This window comes from Lathamus discolor, chromosome 2, assembly GCF_037157495.1.
Source record: "Lathamus discolor isolate bLatDis1 chromosome 2, bLatDis1.hap1, whole genome shotgun sequence".
Lineage (NCBI taxonomy): Eukaryota > Metazoa > Chordata > Aves > Psittaciformes > Psittacidae > Lathamus > Lathamus discolor.
Genome location: NC_088885.1, coordinates 92,687,944 through 92,708,787, shown reverse-complemented (window position 1 = coordinate 92,708,787; position 20,844 = coordinate 92,687,944). Strand labels below are relative to the sequence as shown.

Sequence of the window (20,844 nt, the reverse complement as noted above, 5' to 3'; positions counted from 1 at the left end):
AGGTTACTTCTAATTCAATTTTAAACTTCTTGAAGTGAGGGTCTAGTCTCAGCAAATTCTCTGTGTTTCTCCTGTAGTTAGGGAAGAGTGGCAAGTAGTTTCAGATCTTCTTCAGATCTTCGGATCATTCTTCCTCCTGATCTTCAGCAATTGACAGTGGTGTTGTTCGTGGAACATTGATAGGATATATAGATTATAGAGATCAGGGCAAGCAACTTAGAGTTCGGTGCCTATTTTTAAGATGTTTGTAAGTCTAAGTGGGACTAATCCTAGCCCAAAATTAAGGGCTTCTGAAATAGAATTACTGGAGACAAACACACATTGGGGTAACACAGAAAGCATTGCCTACTGAAGCTGGAAATGAGCTCTAGAAAAAAAGGAAAGAAAAACAATCAAAGCAGCTGTGTACAGTGCAGACCACAAGGCTCAGCCCCATTCTGCTTACACAGACATTCTGCATTGCGTTACGCACTACAAACTACCTGATCCTCAGCTGTTCCCCCAGAAGCATGGGGATCTCCTGTGAGGTTTGAGTTATGTGCCGCTAGCCTTTTCCCTGTTAGATGGATAGTCCTGTCCTTATCCAAGAGGGTCTGTAACTTCTCAAAAGGCAATAGAAGCCCATGATTAAGTAATTGATTCACCTCCACAATATATTCTATCAACAAACTACCCTTTCCTCAATAGATTCAGCTCTGGGAGTCTTTGCAGGCATGGAACTGGAGGAGGTATACCAAGTGTGTTTGAAACATAGACCCAGATGAGGCTTACAAATAATGGAGAATGGAGTATTTTGAAGGCTTCTATGATTCTGTCTCTTCCAGTAAGCTGCAAACCTCTTTTTTCTAGTCAGAGAGTTTCTCTTTAGCTTCCATATAAATAGGAAATTTCTCCACAACAGTATTTGAAATCCTAGATATAGCTGCAGTTTGTATTCGCTTTTGGGAAGAGATTTAGGCTAAGAATTAGATGATAGTGTCTCTCATCATCTCTCAGAAAAAGCCACATTGCAGCAGAATACTGAAAATGGGATACGGTGAACAAAAGGATATGGAAAGCCAAAATACCTCCACCGTCTTCTTTAACACTCTGTCCTCCTTGATCAGTGACAGGCAATCCTCAGACATTTCTGACACCTGCAAAAGCATAAAAGAAGCAACAAGTGGTATCTTCCTCTGAAGGAGTGAAAACTGGCCCTATTTTCCTCTCTCACATGTACAAAAATAAAAAGCGGCATTTTCTTTTTCAAGGTTATGCCCTTTGTAGCTTGCCTTTTCTCGGACCAAACTAGCTTAGATTATTTCAAAGAAGTTCACATTAAGTCACTCGGGGAACTGAGAGGAGGATAAAAAGAGAATAAAAATTATTAGAAAGCTAAAAAGTGGAGAAAGAAGCAGCTTTGTTCACCCTGTGCTCGAAGGCAGTTTCGTCAGTACACAGCACAGATACATGCACACATTCCCAGTCTACTGGGATGAAATGTCAGCAGCAAGAGCAAACAGAAAACTTCAGAGAGATTCACTATCAAAAACATCAGCATTGGGAAAAATATACCACTAGTGCACTTATAAAAAAAAATATCAGAGCAAAGCCAGACCCATTGCTTAAAATGTTTCTCAGAAAGAGCAAGAGAGGCAAGCTTGTGTTGTAAAGGCTGCCCCACAATTAGAGAAGTTTTTAAATGTGAATGACATGTTAGGTGTCATCTGCTGGTCTGTCACCTAGGCCAGTAAGAACTATGTGGCTTTTCCTCACCCACAGGCTTTGCAAGGGCTGCTTCCCAGGAGTCTTCACGCTGCATGTTTTGCACAAGCACCACTGATGTAGATAGACAACACTTCAGGGGCATCTGTGGCCTCCTGATCATTCACAGGAACCAATGTCAGCAAGACTAGTGAATGCCTCAGTTGCCTGTGAGAACCAAACTGCAGTTCTCCTGCCCTGCAGCTGAGGAGAGGGGGTAAGCAGCAAATTGTTGCAGTTCCTGATGCCAGTCACTTGGGAGCATAAACGTACATATGCACAAAGGCGTGCTAAATCAGTCAGGTTGCAGGTGGTTCAGGGGTCTCTTAGCTGGGTACCTTCAGCATGGGAAGGAAGCTGAATTTTGCATTCCTGCAAGAAGCAAACCAAACCATAGATTTGCTCATCCTGGAGCTATGGATGATCTGGGTTCTAGACCTAGATCAGTGCTCAACAACTTGCCAGTTTCTAACTGCTTGCCAATATCTTCTCACTGTTTCTTTTCCTTTTGTTTTCATTTAGCTGTGTGCCAAGCACTGAAGCAGCTTGTTGCTTTGCTATGACTGCCAGCTGCTTGAGTATATATGGCCCAAAAGCAGTTTTGGTGCTTGGATAGGAAAATATTGTTGGCTGTATTGCCATACTGGCAGATGGCAATTTCCCTCTTTCTGTCATCACATAACACATTTTTAGTGAGGAGTTTTAGCCAAAAAATGAAAACAGACCGTGTGCTTTAAGTAACCTGAGTGAGTTTTGACCAAACTTGACTCTTTTGCTGTCCTCCTTATCCATCTTTGTGTCATTTCTGTTCCCCAGGAAATGGACATGGTTTCAGCCCCCAGCAAGCATATGTTATCTGATGACAATATTGACAGCTGCCTGGCAAGACCATCATCACATGTACATGCCCTATGAATCTGCACTATTTCTCTATTCTTGTTTGTATTTCTCTTTCACCTCCATGAAAAATGTCTTCCTGCAATATTTATTCCTTCAGTGAGCCGCACTGTTTGCATGTCTTGTGCTGAGTCAGAAAATGGCAATATATAAAGCAGTTGTACACAGCAGGCAGTGCTAAACGGCTGTGATGCTCGCCAAGTAAAGAACTACAGCAGTAGAGAGTGAGGGGTTGTCGTCCCCCAGGTGCGATGACAAAACCTTCTGTTGCATGACTGCATAGTTTTATTCCCACAAAGCTCTAGCTGGCACAAAAAAGTGGATGATACCCAGCTTATGAGTAAACACTCAATTTCTGTTGTTCTTTTATTGTTTAATAGGCTATTTACCAAATGTTGTAGAAGCTCAATTCTGAGAAAGGAGCTGTTCTTTGCTCTGTGGTCCTTTGTGTAGCATCTATGACTACAGTTCTCGGCACTTGACAAACACTTATTTCTGCTGTGCTCCTTCAGGTCAGAGAGGAACCATCGTCATTCTTATCTAGAGAAGGAAGCTGAGTCCTGCACAAGTACTGCTCTCCTGCTGACTGGTGGCACTGGCACCTCTCTCTCTGGGAGGCCCCAGCACAGCACGAGCAAGCCTCCTTTCCAGCCTCCTCTCTTGGACTTGCACAAGCTGGACACTGTGGGCTCCAGTTTAGCACCCTGGCAGCAGAGACTCTGAAGTTCATGGCCATTGCAGAAGAGCTTGGTTTGCCTTGTTCCTCATTAGGGGCAGGGAAAGAAACTGGCCCTTGAGAATTTCATTCAGGAGCCTTGGTTATGAGATGGACCAGGGCAGAAGGAGCTGTTCTCCTCCTGCATGGCTTGCTTTGTTGGTTTCCCACAAGCTGCTTTGTATCAGAGATTAAAATCCAAATTTTAAAAGCAGCAGTTCTACAGATTGGTCCATGCTGGTTGAGGAATAAGACCAAAATTCTTTGAAAAACACTGGAGAGACAATCAGCAAGCTCGTTCAGGAAGTTTAGATTGGATATAAGGAGGAAATTCTTTCCTGTTAGGGTGGCGAGGCACTGGAATGGGTTGCCCAGGGAGGTTGTGAGTGCTCCATCCCTGGCAGTGTTCCAGGCCAGGTTGGATGAAGCCTTGAGTGGGATGGTTTAGTGTGAGGTGTCCCTTCCTATGGCAGGGGAGCTGGAACTAGATGATCTTGAGGTCCTTTCCAACCCTGACTATTCTATGATTCTATGAGGCAGGGAAACAGGATAATTTTAAATTACTTTGTTGATTTCAGTGTTAGCACAGCTAAGTTTTGGTATTTCACTTTGAAAGCTTATTTTTTTTAATGTACAAGAGGCATTTGAGTTTAGAATACAGATTAGTTCTATCCTTGTATTTATCACGTAATTCTAGGTGATGTGTTGTGTCTTAGGTTTTTAAAATATTAATGGGAAAATGCAAGGATCTTTCTTTTCTCCTTCACCACTGCTCAAGGATAACACAAGAGCCTACTCACACACATGACTCATTGAAATCCATGTGCTACAGTGCTGGGGCTTAAACACAATGTATTTGCTCTGGTTTAGTACCTGAAGTCAAGGAAATGCCTTTCTAGGAAGGTTTAGGGTCGTTACAGTTTTTCAAGTGAGTAATCTTGCTCTAGGTCAGCAATAGGGTAGGACGCTCAGCATTGCGGCAGCACGGCAGCACCGCAGTAGCACCTGATCTGCAATAAGATACCTGTGAAACTCGCTGCACAGGGCTTGCCCATGCTGGTCACAGAGCAAAATCCCCACAGACCAGGAGTTACGAGATCTGAAAAGTGGGCAGGCTGATAAATCACTCAAAAATGCAATTATCTGTCATTTTTCCCCTTTTCCTTCATTCAAGGCATTTCCTTTTCTCTCTCATTAAAGGTGACTGGAATAAAGAAAAACATTTTGTAAACATTTTGTCACATCAGACTTCAGCTTTGCCCTAAATTTTGTATTCTTCCATGGCCAGATAAAACCAAACACTTAATTTTATTCAAAGTAGTTCTAGGAATTTTTGGCGTGATCAGTAGGACTTAAAACCCATATTTTTTTCCTGTAAAATGGATTATTTTTTTTCCCTGATGAAGTTTTGACTTTTTTCTGTTTTATCCCACTCTATGCACAGTTCTTTTCCAGTCACCCTGACAACGGCAAGGCTAAATGCTGAGCATCAAAAGGCTGCTTCTTTCATACAGTGCTATGAAAAGTCCTTTCAGCTAGACGCAGTGATTGCTGTCAGGTTGATTATTGCCTGATGACCAGATTGTTCTGCATCTAAAAGGAGGGTACGAGTATTCTTCTGTGGACATTCCCCTTAATGAGTCTACTCAGGACGCACTTGTCATTGATGATGTTGTGTTAGCATTGAAGGGAACTGACTTGTCAAGTTCACTACTTTGAAATATTTGGATTTTTTTGAGCTTTTAGCTTTTTCACTGTCCAGTGTGTGCTCTCTAACTACTCCTTTAACTTTCCCTTGTTCTGTATGCTGTGGATATATATGCTAATTTAAGGCAAGAAAACTTGTTGTCAATCCATGTTATATTTCCTATGTATAATAAATGCCAATCTAGGCCTAGAAAAACTGGACCCAGCTGCTTGAGGTACGCTCAGATCAGGTTTTTTAACCCTTCCCAGAATATCCACTCAAATATGAGTAAAACAGAAATTAAGCAGTTGGATTGGCGCAAATCAGACCAGCTACAAAATGGTAAATATGAATTATCACTATATTACTATTTTATGTCTACATATGCTTAAAATAACAAAGCATTAAACAAGGCCCTCAAAATTCTAAACATAACACAGCAGCAGCAATATATACAGGACTTTTGAAAGCCTCCTTCCTTCATGTGACAAGTAATAGAAGGAAAAGTGAGCTGTAGAAAAATCATTTCCTATTTGATGTTCTTTATTTCTTTAACTCAGCTATTTATGTGATGAACAATAAATGCTATCGATATATAGGAATGCAGCCAAACATGCATTTAATTGCTGAAGCAGAAAAACTTGCCTGTTTTTAACTAGGAAACATTATAAACATTTATAAAAGATCAAATGGTGGGGTTTGAACATCTGTTTTACATTATTAGTATATGTGTGCAAACACAGACCCTGCTCTATGGCATTTCACAGCCTTTCTAAAAAGTAGCTGTATTACTCCCCAGAATAATATGGGCTTTTCTAGAGAAAGGACACTTCTTGAGAAAGCTAAAGTCTATTGGATTTCCAGAGATTTGGATGCGCACCTCCCTAGTCTTGTCTCCAAAGCATCAACCTACTCTTCTCAGTGCAAGGGGTGCCAGGCTGAGAGTCAGCAGGGTTGTGGGCAGGGATACTCTGTCCTGCTGGGATGGAGGCATACTCTGGCATGCCAGACAGCACAGCACAAAGACGTGAAGCTCCTGGGATCCCAGGCCATTCCTGGAGATGGGATGCCACTTTTGGGTTGGGTCTGCAATGGCTGGTGTGGGGCCAGCTGCTGGGCACCTTGTGATGGATGCAGCAGAGAGGTGGCAAGAGGGTGGCAATTGGGAACAGCAGGCTGTGTGGAGCTGTGGGCCGTCACCTATATATCAGAGAATTATAGAACGGTTTAGTTCGGAAAGGACCTTAAAGCTCACCTAATTCCAGTCCTCCTGCCATGGGAGGGCTACCTTCCACTAAACCGGGTTGCTCAAAGCCTCATCCAACCTGGGCTTGAACAATTCCATGGAGCAGCCACAGCTTTTCTGGACAGCTTGTCCCACTGCCTCATCACTCTCACAGTAAAGAATTTCTTCCTAATATCTAATCTAAATCTCTTTCAGTTTAAAGCTATTCCCCTTGTCCTGTCACCACATGCCCTTGTAAAAATTCCCTTTCCAGCTTTCTTATAGGCCCCCTGGAAGTTGTTATAAGGTCTCCCCTGAGCTTCTCTTCTCCAGGATGAACAACCCCAACTCTCTCAGCCTGTCCTCGTAAGAGAGGATCTCTAGCCCTCTGATCACCTTTGTGTAGACCACCCAGAGCTTCTAGACCCTCCAAGGGCCTGGCCGCCCTTCCACTGCAGTGCCACTCTGTATTCAGGGCCACAGCCTATTTAATGACAGCATGTGGGGAGGGCCAGCCGTCTCTCCTGGTCTGTCTCTGACTAACCCCAGGCAGCTGACGTAGTTTTGGCAATCAAGGAGTGGCGGCTGACTCACCGTGATGCCGGGAGAGTCAGGGGAAATGTGCCAGGTGATGGATTTTGGTCCCAGCAGCTTCTCCCTGTACCTCCAACAGCAACAGCAGGTCCCAGCCTGCCAGTGCGTTTATATTACTGATATGTTTATTTTTAGAGTTTGTTCTATGATAAAGCACCAAGTCCTAACCCCTACAAACAATGCATGATTAATGTCCCAAGCAGGGCAGGCTGCTATAAAACTACAGATTGTGTTCTCAGTTTGAAGATGTTAAGTTAGTGAGTGAAGTACCTGCCGGGCACTCCTGTCTAGAGTGAGGCAGGGTAAGGAGAAAGCAATGAACTCTTGAGGGAGAAAATAAAGATGAGAGACTTCAAGAAGAACTAAATGACTAAACAGAAAAGAAATATGGTTTTTATGGTGTAACATTCTTGCACACTGACTTTTTCCATGGCTATCTTCAGGATATGGGTGGAGCTGCTGTCACAGCTATGCCTGAAATTGAGCAAGGCTGGGCTTTTGTACTTATATGAGAACAGAGATCTGACCAAGAATTAGGTTTCTTTCCTATTTCAAACACAAACTGTTTCTTTAGCCCTTTCCTCAATATTTCATTCCCTTAAACAAAATATAGATGTTGCATTACTTATAAAACCCAAGCAGTTTCTCCTGTGTTTCTTGATCACTGTGGTAGCAGGAGTGTACGTGTTACAGCACAACCTTGGTAGGGGTTTCTCCCACTGGGGAATGCGGCTAGATTCATTTCCCCAGGGCTAGGGCTCTGGAACACAAATGTCTTGTAGAAGATGAATTCATATTATTTTATAATGATTTTTACAGCTAAGCAAAAGAACAAGAAATGTGGCTCCTCACAGATCTAGAACCCTTCATGTTCCCCAAAATCTTAAACCCAGACCTTACTGGGGAACATGAGAGTGAAGGTGTGCTGTGTGACATGACTTTCTGATTCCACAAAGAAAATACTGCATGTATTATGCATTCCCCGAGCAGCAAAATGTGAGGGTTTGACAGCTTTCTGTTGTGATTTTAATTCTTCTGCTTTGCCTCATAATGGTGAGGGTCTCTTCATTTGTTTATTTAAATACCCACTGAAACATGTACTAAGCAAACAAGTTATTTGCATTCATGTTTGGTTGTATCAATTCTCTTTTATTTTGCTGTGAAAACTGTACACAAAAGCTGACACAGCGTTAATAAGCTACTGTCAGGGTAATTATCATGAAGAAGAGAGAGGTTTCCCAAAGGAGCATCTAATCCTTTTCATTTCTGTTTATCACAACAGGTTATTAGTAAACAAATCCGTGTTTATTTTACTCTTTGTAACCCATGCACTGTTATTTCCAAAACAGGGCTCACTTTTGCAAAGGCTTGCTACCATAGCTACCAAGCTACCTATGCTTGCAGCAAGAAATGAGTCCTCTTCTCATTTGCTTCTGTAGGGAGAAGCTAATTGGTCTGAGCATAAAGAAGCAAAGTCTTACATACCTTACATGACTGAAAGAATAAACATTGTTTTAATGTAGCAGATCATTGTAAGAAATTGGACTATTATCAAGAAACTTTATGATATTATTAGTAATAGCATCTAGATTTGATACCTCAGTATTCAGTATGGTTATACCTGCACCTTGCTGTCCTGGTGTGGGCCGTCGCCTTTTGTACAGTTAAATAACAATTGTGCAGCTGGGAAAATGTTTTTTACAACCTTCTGGGGATTTTTGTGCTGTTGCAAGAATTCTGGAGCCAGTAACACAAGTCAGCTAAACCCAGCTTTTGCCACTGTGGAGATAAGCAAGCTTAAGTAGCAAGGCTGGAAGGAGGCCTCCAGGCACCCTGAGGGTGCAGAGGTGGATAGTCAAAGATCATATAACTTGGTCCTCTGCTGCAGCCTCTGCTCGAACCTCTGAAGAATCTGTGCCTGCCATTTCCCTTGAATCAAGGGGTTAAGGATGAGAAAATGTATCGGAAAATGAATGGTGCTTATCTGGACATGGAATAATGGTGTTTCTTATAAACACTGAAGCAGACACAGAAAGTTTAACAGCAATATATTAAAGTAAAATTTAAATGCAGACTGCTTAGGCAGGATTTTTATTTAATACCAAAAGCCACTTTTATAAAAAAAAATTGATCTGTCTACCAGTCACACTGGAGATACTCAAAATGCAGTTGTAAATAAATATGTTACATTCAGATAGTGTGTGGTATTTCCAAGAAGCAATACAGGGCATAGAGCCAGTAAGTTGTAGGGCTTCTGTGAGAATGCAGTACCTGTAACTAATGGATGCTGATGGTCAAAGCTTTTGAAGTACTGTTTTGCACAAAAGGGAATCACTCTTGGCTTGACTGGAGAGGTAACTCTTTCACCCAAGTAATTTCATACCACAAAATCATCACAGTGATCTGCTCAAACAGGTGAAGGTCTTTATTCTTGTCTTTCATTAAGGCTCTGATATGTTGACATTACTGATGTTAAAACGATACCTGTTAATTAGTAGTAGTGCATTATGTCCCTTTCCAAAAGCCTGAAAGTGACAGTGATTTGGTGGTTACTTGGAGACTTGCTTCTGCACCTGCTAAAAACATCAGGAATTAGTAGGTAACTGTCCTGGCAGTACTCATACTGTACAAAGAAAACAAATGTCTGTGGCATCGTGAGCAAGCACTGTGTATCTTCTTATGCCTCATGCTGCCATCTCAGCTTACTTTATGGCTATCCCTCTACCAGGAAAATAGACAAAAGCTGGAAGACTACAAAAACAGCTTGTGCCAGAAGACTACATTTATATCTTACCAGCCTGTCATACACTGTCCAAGTACATTTCTAATACTTACCCCATCCACTGTCCCAAACATGATTTATTAAGGTTAACGATTCTTCTGTCTGCAATAATCAGTCATTCTAAGCTTCATTAGTTCAACTCCAGTGTATTTAAGGACCTATCATTAATTAAATACAGCTAGTACTGAGATTTGTAAATGTAAAGTGCCATCTGAAGACTAACTATTAATAATTGTCAGATCCTTGTGAAAATTATGGAAGTACATCCGTATTTCCCCCCACGTAACATCCCTGTGGGGAATACAAGTTCTCCATCAAATTTTACCTGGAGAGAGATGGATATGAGTCCTCCAGAGCAACTTGTTTCAGACACCTGCATTTGGCGCAAGCTGCATGTTGCACCACATAGTCCCCTTCTCTGTCTAATGCCCCGTTTCTGTGTGTATGCTCAGCAATAGTGTGCATGGGCTTGGGAGCTGTGTTTTTTTTCCCTCAACTTTCTGGAAATATCAAATACTCTTCATCATGGGCTCAGTGTTTTCTATGCTGTAGTTGTGGCTTTAGATGTGATTTCCCACATCTTGCGCATGAAGGGGCAGTGTGGGATAATTCTCCTGCTCCGCCTGCAGTCCATCTGCAAATAGCTTGCACTGGGCATAAATATACACTTGCCTGCTACAGAAACTAAACCAGAGGTAACTGTGAGGCAAAGAACTTCCTCCTCAGGGAATAAGTAGCAATGGAGAGGATACCAAACTGAGAGCTTCTTGTTAGACCATTTCCACAGTTCAGACCTAAAGTTTGCTGTTGAGGATTTGCTGAGATGAGATGCACAGACCTTTGGCTTTAATGCTATTTAGAAGGAGCATAGCACTGTATTCCAAGTCCATTACGATTTCTGTGGAGATCTTCTTTCAGGGGATATTACTGCAAGGTTGAATGAGTCAGTGTTTGACAAGTCAGAAGTGCAGAATCCCACAAGTGATCTATCTGACTGAAGGTAAGTAGCTCTAGTATTTTCCCTTCAAATAATAGTAAACTTACTTAGAAAAAAATTAGCTCTTGGAAGTACATTAAGAAGAATACTTCATCTAAGGAAGCCTGAATCTTGCTGTGGGCTGACAGGACATGCCATGTTTCGCTCCTTTTCCTGGCCATATTGTCCACTGGAGCAGGGAACACTTCCAGTGGACACTTTCATATACAGGGTCTTGATGGAAGATAAGTTTGCAAAGGAATATCCAGCACCAAAAACTAGGAAGAAAAGATGTTCTCATGTCTGGTTTATTTTCTCTTCCATTCCCATCATATCCCATCACATGTAGATGATTTGTTCTGACAGGTCATGAGCAGACGAGAGTGTTAAAGTTTCCTCTGCATTTCAGGGTAGTTTGGTGGAACATTGATTCCATTTCCAGGTCCAAAATCTCACATGTACCACACTTCTGATCTCTATTGGCCATCAAGGGTTTACCCAAGTACATATAGCAGACCAGTAGACATCATCATCCAGTAGTATTTAAAAAAAAAAAAAAAGAAAAAAGTAAATAAAAAAGTAATGAATGAAAAATTAATGCCATTTACAGGATCTATAAAAAATTTTTGATCATAAGATCATTAAATATTTAACTGTGGCATTTGCCACTACTGCACATAATAGTTTTGTGTGTGTGTTCCAATCAGGAACTGGCATTTTCCCTTTTTAAGAAAGGAAAATTTTGCATTCCTTTGCTGTGTATGCCTTTAAGTGTAAAATTTGTCTACGCAGGATATACATTTCCTGCACTGCTAGAACTTGAACAAGAGCTTTTGATTTGTTGTTCAGCTCAATAATCGGTATCTTATTTGTTTATAGAAATATTTCTCTCTAGTTGATTCAATAAATTCCATAGACTTATTAATCAATAGTATTGAAAAGAAGCCAAGTAGTTATTTTGACTAGTCCATTACAAATTCATTATTAATGATCAAAATATTGTTAGCAGACCTTTTACTGATTTTTGCATGTGTGAATTTTATTCTCACCCTGTTGAAATAGTACATCTATTCAGTAGAATAAATAAACCTTCAATGAAATCTAAAGCTTTTATAGATCTTGTGAAACAATCTTCAAGAACTTTTGGCTTCATATTGTCACAGGTAAAACTTATACCTGACTAGGAGCAGATGATGAGACAACAGAGAAATACAATTGCTTCCTCTGAGAAAGTGTTTAAGCTACAAAGACTGAGTGAAATAGATTTGACAGAAAGGAAAAAATGAAGTGTACATCTAGCCACAGAAAAAGAAATGTGCAGTAAAAAAACTTCCTGGGGTTACTATATTATAATAAGCAAGCTTTAATACAGTCTTTTTTTCATTTTTCATCTTTTATTACAATTTTTATTATGATTTAGCTTCCAGGACATTCCCCTTCAAAATCCAGGCAAACCACTTCATAGTGTGTTTTATAATAAATATGAAAATTCTTCAGTGAACAAGTTAGTTTAAAAATATTCTTTTGCAGATGGTATTTGTTTTGGTGGTTGTTACTCGCTGCTTCTCAAAGCCCTGAGGAATTCATCAACAATTTTTCAGCTAGTACTTTTTATCTTTTGGCGGTTTGTTTCTTTGTGCTGTAGATACATGTGTTTGTGGGAGGGTGCAGAGGATAAATACTATGCATCAAAATACTTTAAAGAGATAAAAAGAAGTTAATTAATCCAAGTGCTCAATAGAAACGGCAAATTAGCCCCACCCTTTCTAGATATGTGCTGTGAAACCTAGATAAATTCACATTTGTGGATATGATTTCTTCCTTTTTTGCTTCACCACCGCCTTATAACACATATTCTTTTCTCGGGACTTGTCTACAGAAATGTTTTCTAGTCTTGTCATTTGTCTTTGATCCATGTATTTGCTTGGCGAATCCCATCCAGTCTTCACAGAATCACAGAATCACAGAATCCCAAGGGTTGGAAGGGACCTAAAAAGATCATCTAGTCCAACCCCTCTGCAAGAGCAGGGTAACCTACAGTACATCACACAGGAACTTGTCCAGGCGGGCCTTGAATATCTCCAGTGTAGGAGACTCCACAACCCCCCTGGGCAGCCTGTTCCAGTGCTCTGTCACTCTTACAGTAAAGAAGTTCTTCCTGATGTTAACGTGGAACTTCCTATGCTCCAGTTTACACCCATTGCCCCTTGTCCTATCACTGGATATCACTGAAAAAAGCCTAGCTCCATCATCCTGACACCTACCCTTCACATATTTGTAAACATTGATGAGGTCACCCCTCAGTCTCCTCTTTTGCAAGCTAAAGAGACCCAGCTCCCTCAGCCTCTCCTCATAAGGGAGATGTTCCACTCCCTTAATCATCTTTGTGGCTCTGCGCTGGACTCCTTCAAGCAATTCCCTGTCCTTCTTGAACAGAGGGGCCCAGAACTGGACGCAATATTCCAGATGCGGCCTCACCAAGGCTGAGTAGAGGGGGAGGAGAACCTCTCTTGACCTACTAACCACTCCCTTTCTAATGCACCCTAAGATGCCATTTGCCTTCTTGGCCACAAGAGCACATTGCTGGCTCATGGTCATCCTCCTATCCACCAGGACCCCCAGGTCCCTTTCCCCTTCACTATTTTCCAGCAGGTCACCCCCCAACCTGTACTGGTACATGGGGTTGTTCTTCCCCAGATGCAAGACTCTACACTTGCCCTTGTTAAATTTCATCCAGTTTCTCCCCGCCCAACTCTCCAGCCTGTCCAGGTCTCGCTGAATGGCAGCACAGTCCTCTGGTGTGTCAGCCACTCCTCCCAGTTTTGTGTCATCAGCAAACTTGCTTCATCTGATCTCCATGATTTGCCCTACTCTTGTGTTGTCTCAGTGCCATCTGTTCTCAACTCCTATCTACCTTCTGATGCTCCTGTCCAGAAGCAATGTCTTTCTCATCTCTGTCATTGTTTCTGTCCTGGGCTTTAGTTCCTCAAGATCATTTCTCCCTGCATCCCTCTTTCTTGTCAAAATCTTTCCTGTACCCTGCACGCAGTGGCTCCTGATGTTGCTGCCCCACCAGTTTCAGCTGCTCTTCTCGCCCTTTGTAACACGAAATGTATCAGTATACATATGTTTATAAATTAATTTCTATAATTATTTTGCCATGATTCTTCGATTACCTGCATTTTTTTTCTGCATGGAATAGTATCACATAACTGTATGTGTGCATATTGTTCAAACAGAAGTGGATGGTTTTGAAGGGATTTGAAATGCTGGTTGAGCACATAGGTACGTACACACAAATATATACATGTGCTTTGGTTAATCCTGATTTCTTACTTTAAAGAAGACTTCTGTGGTTTAGATATACATTTTTATATTCATCCACTTTTTTATTTATTCACATAGTTTCACTCTGCACCCTTAAGCTATCACAGATATTTTATATGATGGTACTTAACTGTGTTCATCCACCAGAAATGTTTATTGAAAATTAAAATGTTCCTGTTTGTCTCTTTCTGGAGATATGCACATTGAAGATTAATAGATTAATTTCTATTACATGAAAAGAAAAAAGACCTTGGTAGTACAGCAAAATGCTTAAGTTAATCCTTCTACAACCAGAAATCCTACCTGAAGCAGTTAGTTCAGGTTTTAATGGTTGTTCCACTTTAGCCATGACCAGCTCACTAACAGTCCTACTACTTGAGCTTTATCTTCATTATTGGTTTAATGAACTGAAGAAAAAAAGATCAAGCTAAACGCATGTAAACATTCTGTGAAGATGTGCTGAAACTCATTAAAGGTAAGGTTTACCCCATTAAACAAGGGGTAAACTGCCTTACATGGCCTTTGCATTGGTGAAGCCTGTTCCTGCAGTTTCCTGGGAAAGGAAGAGCAGAGGCAGAATGAGGGATCCCACAACATACCCCATTAGAAGAGTACATGAAGGGTGTTTTCATTTTAACACATCCCACTGCAATATGTTGGTGCCTGTTGAGTGAGTGGAATAGGCAACAACACTGGATAGGTTGTCCTCAGGCTGGCCTCAAGAGACTGATGAGAGTAGTCTCTTATTGACTCTGCCTCCTTCCTGGAGAAGTGGCACTTGCACGCCCTTCCCTTACAAAAGTGGACTAAGGGGTTTGAGGGGCAGAACCAGTGCCAAAGCCTCTGGGGAAGACAAGACCCCACAGGATGTGAGCACCCTACAGTCGCCCAAGTCTACCTGTCTGCGTGCATTTCCCTGCTTGACTGACATCTTCCCTGTGGTAAAGAAAGGAAGAGAAAAATGAGGCTGAGACTGAAGTTCACAGACCTCCCTGGTCTTTCACGGCTGAGGGAAGTTGCATCACAACTTCAGTCTTACGAATCAGGATTTGCTCACTTTTCTTTCTCTGCAGAAGCTCTAAGGGAGAAGCTGTGACTGTGAGGGAATACTAGAGAAGCACTGCCTATAAGGCAAGTATGTCAGAGAAATACAATCTAAATTCACCACCTACTGAATCTGCGGTCCTCCTGTACATCTAGATGTGGCATTGCCACTTTGGGCTTTAACCCAGCCTGCTCTCCACAGTCTCACCAGGTTGGGCTGGGAGAAAGGAAAGGAATATTTGGCCTAGCTACATGTTTAACCCAAAGGACAGCATGCCTTTCATCTTGAAAGACAACAGCAGATTGTTTGCTTTTGAACGTTCTTAGTTAGGAACTGAATGTTGGATGTCTTCAGCTGCCAGTGAATTAATTTCTGTCTGAGTTAAAATGAAGTTAACATTGTAGATGACAGTCCAAGGCTGGGTTCAGTATATTGGGTATGCAACAATTGACTGTGAAACCCTTACCCTGGAACTAAATTTTGGTCCCAGACATTGTATGTTTCCAAGTATTTCGATGGTTGAATACCTCACATCCTGTGACAGTCATGTTCTTGTGTCAAATCAGGAATACTGGTGGACAAGCAGAAAGGGTTTTGTTCTTCTTTGAGTTTCTCTAGCCTAGTTGCATAAGATTAGTCATTACAGTCTTACACTAATAGAGTTTTTACCAGAAGTATAAGTCTTATGCTTGAAATTAGGTTAATATGTGTGAAATGTCTTCTTTTGCTTCATTGCCTGCTGGCCATGGGCACATAAAATTGGGAAGAGGAAGTGCTCTTCTTAGTTCCAGAATCAAAATAGAGAACAATGGGAAGAACTGAATACTTTTCCATATTTTTATGGCTTGCCCTCAGCTCTAGCATTGGGACTAGCAGTCATGGACCATGTTAGAAACAAAGGCAGGTAAAATATCCTAACTACAATATAGAAGTGGTTTTGGTAGCTTCATTCGGAATTGCACCAGACTACACAGAGGGATCATGATACAGGCTTGCAAGAGTTAAATATCTTAGAATTCAGTGCATCTCTCTGTATGCACATTCATCACAGCTGTGAAAAAGTGACATTAGTCAGAAGTTCAAGACTCATGCCCAGCATTCCCAAACTGGCAAGTTTTTAATTACTTTAACATTCACATTTGCTTGCTTCCATGTTCCTAAAATGAAGATTAATTTTCATTATGCCAAAGTTCTGAATGTCACAGGATTTCTGTAGTCATCATTCACAATACTTGCCAAGAAGTCTTAGTGGAAGCAATTCCAGCTGTGATGGAATGTGTGTATGGAAGTCTGGAGGTTGATGAGGAATAATTGCACAATCCCAGTGTCTTGATATGCATAACTTTGTAAACGCTTTGCTTAAATCTTCAAGTAACAATGTGATTTCCAAAAACCTTAATGCATGCTTTGTTTCTAAATAGTGTTTTAAGGCAGTATAATAGCTGGGGGTATACTAGCAAGTAGAGAAGGTAAGTTGCTATAAACCGAAACAAAAACTAGTTGAAAGTTCTGAGTTGTAAGAATTGTGCTCTGTGGTATAATTTGGGCTGAGGGGGATTCATGATTTACACTAACAATAAAGAAAAGAACTTAGAATACTGTAGGTGCTTTATTAATATAGTCAATTTTTTTATTATGCGTATGAAGAAAGATGGATTATCTCATAAACATCCTTTCTTAAAGACTGGGCAGTAACTGAACAATGAACTGTGAACAAGGCAGTGGTTGCAGCAGCAGGTAGGAATAGAAAAATTACTGTTGTGCAGAATGAGAAAATGAACACCTTGCATTGAGGAACATCTGAGACTGCATTACCAATGTGGCTTTCAACCTTTCTATGCAACTGCAGCTGTGTTCCTGTTTTTTTCTTATTTCTTGTTGAAGCTGTACTACAAAGAACCTTAACAAGCTCTTGAAGTCCAAGTGATAGCAAGGTAACAGAAAACTTAACAACTACTACAACACCACGTGTTGATGCATGATGAGCACTTGAGCTGCTGTTTTAGCTCCCATGAAACCCTTCTAGAACATGGGTATTTGCTGTCAATTTTTTCTCAAAGAGAAACTCTAAATGCCGGCGGTGGTGTCTTAAACACCCTATCTCTTCATGAGGACAGGGCTAAAAGAGCCTGTCTTCTGCTAAAGCTTGGGTGTGCTGCCAGTGAAAAGTTCAAACTTAGTGCCAATGGCACTGAGGCCTTTCAGCTCATGCTCTGGAATTCACTTGTGTCAAAGCCAGTCTTAGGCAGACGTGGGCTGTCCCTGACCCCGCATAGCCCAGGCAGCCTTCACTCCATAAAGTTACATCATCCCATGAAACTGCCCTGCACCGGCATTTGTTCTGAGCTGACAGAAAGGCAGTTCAGCTCCTAAATTACCTTGCCCAGATCTGGGTGAAGAGAAAGGTGCTGCAGGCAGTTCTCATAGGGCCACCTCCATGTGCCTTGTGAGGCAGGGGCTCATGGCTCCCATGCTTGCTCTGAGTGACCCTTTGGCAACACTAAACTCCCACAGATGCTTCACCCTGGGGTTGTGGATGCTAGGCAGATACAGAACAAGGAAGTCAGAAGGCAGAGCACTGAGGAAGTGGAAAGACATGGCTCTGGTCTGAAACTGTGCAGTAGAAGGAAGACAGAAATTGGACATGTTCCCAGATTAGCACTTGGGAAGTAGATAACTTAATTTCTTTTGTATTGAATAATTTATTGAATATTTTAGCACCACATTTCCTAAGTGTAGCTTACTTTCACAGGCAAAACCACAAAAAGATGGTTGATTTTCAGACATCAAGTTTAACCATCTCTCAGTTATTGACAGCAGTCAAGTTCAGCACTGACCTGCTGCTGTTGCACCTCTGCTGCTTTGCCAACACAACTTCTGCATCCTCTAGACAATGCAGGAGTGCTTAATGCTCAAAGGAGATTTGTGCTCCTCCTGTAGTGCATCCCCTACTTTGTGCTGTAACCAGTTAGAAAGCTTTCGGTACGATTCTTCTCTGTGTATTTATTTCCTTTGTCTTGTAGATAGCAGAGAACCTCTGTTCCTTTCAGGCTGCCCCTGCAGCTGAGCCCCTGTCAGAAAGGGTCATCTGTCTGTCCCCCTGCCTTGTGTCTGCCTGCCCTTTTACTTGCGTTACTGTGAGGAGGGCAAAAAGACCTGAAACCACAAGTTTGAAGAGGGAATAAGACATCATTTTCAGCAGCAATACAATCTTAGATCAGCTTAAACTGACATAGAAATGACACCCGCCATATCTATATTGAGTTATTCCCAGATACTTAGCAGAATTGGTCCATTTAACCTATGACTTTGTTTGCAAGACAGATCACATCGTAACAATATGAAGTTAAGGTTTTGGTCTGTCCATTACTGACAACATGCTGATTTATGACTATTTCGCCAGTTATCTTCCATCAAGTACGTGTTGTTCATGCCTAACCAGAGTACCAAGATTTCATTGCCACCACAGCACCGCAGTCCCTGTTACCAGCAGGGGCTGCTGAGCATGTTGACACTGATGGGGTTCATCACAGCCCCATCGGATACTCAGCAGTTCCCGTGCACTGGGACTTGCTGGGTCATACCTGACTAGCAAAGCCCACTGCTGGATCATGATTACTCTGTGCTGGAAGCAATCTCAGCTGCTGGCTGAAAATCATTTTGTGCTGCTTGCAAAGAGAAGAGGAATTTATAGGGAAGATGTATATTTTGAACATTTGGACAGAGCAGAAAGGGAGAATGTGAAAAAGACATCATAAATCATACCTGTATTAAGTAATTTAAGAGTAATTGATTACTTACAAGAAGAGCAAGAAAACCATTTTAGGAGCCTTTGTTTTCAATTCACTTGTATCTGGCAATCAAAAGATATAATAAATCTGTGTGGGGGCATGACTGACAGACTGACTTACATTATGACTTGCTGGAATAGCATAAATGTTTGACATAGGCATAGTTTACATATGTTAAAAACTGTAAAATATATGCAGACCTTGTGAAATCAGTGGCAAGCACTGCATGCTGGTTGGACGCAAACTTATTGTATCTCAGGAGATGCCCCAAGCTTCAAACCACAAACTGCTACCATTTGCCCTTGTAAAAAGGTAATCAGCACGGCCTGTTTGAGATAGATCTCACAGGACTTCTTACAGTTTCTCATAAAAGCACTTATCTCATCCCTGGAGCCTGTTTTTTGAGAAATAAATTTACTTAAAATGTATGCTAAGGATTTCCAAAATGCAGATAAATAAGAAAACACTCAGTGTCACAAACAGGGAGAGGTAGTTGCAGTATATTTTCCAAGACATTAGGGATTCAAATATATACCTGGTGAGGTCTACAGGGGTATCACAGTGAACCGAAGCCCTCAGAAATAGATTACGAGCTATTCAGGGACTTCAGAAATCCTTCTGGATGCATAATCAGTTTCTTTAGGAACCCAGTGCTTCCAGAAAGCTGGCCCACCTCTCATATCTGCAAATGGCTATACAATGCAAGAAACACCTCCAAGGCAAAGGAAATTAATTTTCTGTAACCAGCTCCTTCTCATAAGTGATTTAGATGAGCAGCGTGAGTTTTAGTATCTGAGCCATTACTGATAAATAGTTGAGCTCCAGCCTTCAGGATAGCAAAATGTGTTTGAAATATTCCAGCCATCCCTGTTTACAAGAACATTATTTTTTTATTTTTTGCTCTCTTAAAACCCCCACCAATCAGTACAGTTTTCCCTTTGCAAAAGTATCAATACCATACTACAAACGATAATTGCATAAATGAGACCTTGAAGGTGAATGCAAATATAAAGCCACTTAATGTGAATTTTGTTCTACTTGATTTTATTGGTTTGTAAGATTTATTTTTGGTTTACTTTTTGGCTTCAGTTCTGTCTCTTCGTTTGCTGTGCCATCAAAAGTTTTCCCTCCCTTACCATTATATCATTAGCAACCTCCAAAAAACTCTAATGGACGAGTTCTGCCCCCACATTAATGTCTAGTGACAGATTGTAGCAATGAGTAGTTAGCTTGTAATCCTTACAACTGTGTCCTGGGAAACTGACTGCTGAGCTAAGCCATGTGCCCTGAAGCTGCAGAGCTACAGATTTCTTTGCCTCCAACAGCTAGTGAGCACTGAGCAAGACAGCTACAGAACAAATCTTTCTGTCAAAAGCTTCCTTGCCTGTTATGTTGGGAGGTTATCAGAAAGACCTGCAAAATCAGAATTGGTTTAGTAGCTTAACTAATTGTAATAGGGAGTAAAATCCTGGATTCCTGCTGGTTTTCGTCTTTGGTAATGATCTGTGATCCTGGATGGAGCTGAGGTAGAAAGTGGCACCGGGCTGACTCTGTTAGTGACAGACACTTTCTGCTCAGCCACCAGCCAAAGCTGAAAATTATTAATGGGCATGAACAGCAAGGCCAGATGGCACTGCCTCAGTTATAGGGCCAGTTTTGGCTAGTGAACCTCAAACACTGTAACTACACTGTTCCTAACCTGAAGCACAGGTTGGCTGAAGTACAGAGGAAACAGAAAAAAAAAAGGGGTATGAGGCATTTCTATGTTGAATGTTCACCTTAGTTGCAGGGGAGACAAGTTAATAGGTCATTCTTGCTTGACAGACTTTTTATTTAGGCACATCCATACTGAGATGAGATTTTTCCATACTGCAAAGATGCTTCAGACTAACTTGTTTGTATCTACTTGTTTAGAGAAAGGAGGGACACAGTTTTAGCTGCCACAGCTTAGCTATTTCCAAAAGTGAGACAAATTCTGGAAACCTTTGTCCAAAAAGCTCTGTCATCTTAGAGCTCATGGGCCAGCTTAGTCCTGTTTGTTGTGTGTAAAAGACTTTTTAAC

General features: G+C 41.3%; 1 long non-coding RNA gene across 1 annotated transcript in view; it reads right to left on the bottom strand.

Moving 5' to 3' along the window:
• Positions 1 to 324: 324 nt before the first annotated feature.
• The window catches only part of LOC136009308 (uncharacterized), a 38,407-nt gene continuing 17,887 nt past the window's right edge, over positions 325 to 20,844 (bottom strand). Inside the window, exons 2-3 of the long non-coding RNA XR_010610485.1 lie at positions 1,068 to 1,136; positions 325 to 367 (exon numbers count right to left, since the gene is read on the bottom strand). This is a non-coding gene — a long non-coding RNA (uncharacterized LOC136009308). The remainder of the gene's footprint in view (positions 368 to 1,067; positions 1,137 to 20,844) is intronic.